The sequence below is a fragment of the Pistacia vera genome, unplaced genomic scaffold, assembly GCF_008641045.1.
Source record: "Pistacia vera cultivar Batoury unplaced genomic scaffold, PisVer_v2 Contig397, whole genome shotgun sequence".
Lineage (NCBI taxonomy): Eukaryota > Viridiplantae > Streptophyta > Magnoliopsida > Sapindales > Anacardiaceae > Pistacia > Pistacia vera.
In genome coordinates, this window is record NW_022196220.1 from 385,685 (window position 1) to 387,823 (window position 2,139).

A 2,139-nucleotide genomic window follows, 5' to 3' on the forward strand; every position below is an offset into this window, starting at 1 on the left:
AGACAAAAAGAGTGGTTCAGAAGTAGGGCTACATTTATCCAAATTAAGTGTCTAATATATCAAATTAAAGCTCTATCTATCTAGTTTCTAAAGATTTAAACCTCTCATCAATTGAAGTATTGAGAAAGTTATGGTCAATTTACTACCAACTATTCAGTGAAAACTGAAATATATGATGATAAAAGAAATGGTTTGGAAGTGGGGCTACAGTTATCCAAATTAAGCGTATAATATACTAAAATAAATACTATATGCTTAGTTTCTAAATATTCAAACCTCTCATCAATTGGAGTTTTATTAAGTAAGTTGTGATCAATTTACTACTAACTGTTTAGTGGAAGTCGAAATGTGTATGATGATAAAAGGAATGGTTTGGCAGTGGGGTTACAGTTATCTAAAATAAGTGTATAATATATCAAATTAAATCCTATCTTTCTAGTTTCCAAAGATTCAAACCACTCATTAATTGAATTTTTATTGAGCAAGTTATAGCTAGTTTACTACTGACTGTTTAGTGGAAAATTGAGAAAATGGGGAAACCAAATATGTGCGATAATAAAAGGAATGGTTCGGCATTGGGGCTACAATTATCCAAATTAAGTGTATAATATATCAAATAATTAGTGTAATAAATAGCAACTAAATAAACGTTAAATCAATCAGTAGTAAATTGAACATAACTTGCTCAATATTATTAACCAATTCAAATTTTAAATGAATTAAAATTTGAATTGGTTTAATAGTCACATAATCTGATAGCATATCTGATTAATAATGTGTTGAATATGCCTTCTAAAGATTCAAACCTCTCATCAATTGAAGTTTTATTAAGCAAGTTATAACCAATTTACTATTGATTGTTCAATAAAAACTTAAATTTGTGTAATGATAAAATGAATGGTTTACTAAAGCTACTTGGTTCAACATCAAACATCAGTTGATATTTATTAAATAAATAAAATTAGTTATATTCAGCAACAACCTCTTTTCATGATATATGTATGTAATATAAAAAAATATCAACAAAAAAATATTGAACAATTACAATTAAAATTACATATCAATGTTTGGTTTCCTTTAAGGATAATAATAATAGTTCGGCATATTACAAATGATTTACTAAAGCTATATGGTTCGGCAACAAACATCAAATGATATATGTGATATAAATAAAATTGGTTATATTCAGCAACAACCTCTTTTCATGATATATGTATGTAATATAAAAAAATATCAACAAAAAAATATTGAACAATTACAATTAAAATTACATATCAATGTTTGGTTTCCTTTAAGGATAATAATAATAGTTCGGCATATTACAAATGATTTACTAAAGCTATATGGTTCGGCAACAAACATCAAATGATATATGTGATATAAATAAAATTGGTTATATTCAGCAACAACCTATATTTGGTATATGTATGTAGAGGTGAAAATTTTGGGCCGGGTTAGGCAGGTCAACCCTAACCCGGCCAGGAAAAATGCGGGTTAAACCCGGCAGCTACCCCCAGGCAGGCCGGGTTGCACAATGACAACCCGCAACCCGACGGGTTGCTGTTTTGTCTCTTTTGCAAGAGACCTGGCAACCCGCGTTGCAACCCGCCAACCCGCCAGTTTGCAACAGCCAACCCGGCGGGTCGAAAAAACTAAAAAAAAATAAAAATTTTTAATTTATTTTTCAAATTACCTCTTTACCCTTGAAATATAGCCGTTTTATATCCGTTGGAGGGGCCTTTTTCGTCATTTTTCTTTCCCATTTTTTCCTATAAATTGGCCCTAAACTCTTACATTTTTCTCACAACTCAAATTCTCTCATTCTCTCATATTCTCTAATCTCTAATCTCTCAATTATTCATTATTCTCTTAATCTCTTTGTTATCAATTTGCTGGTATTTTAATTTTTATTAGTTTTTACAATTTTTAATAAATGAATAAATTTAATTATTCTTATATTACAATTTTAATGTATTAAAATGGAATTAATATTTGGAATGTTAACCAAAAAAAAATTAATTTAATTTAATTATTGATATTTGAAAAGAAATTAACAATTAACTAAAAACAATTACATTTATAAATTGTTGATTATTCATTTGAAAAGTTAAATTAGAAAAAAAAAAAAAAAAGTCAAAA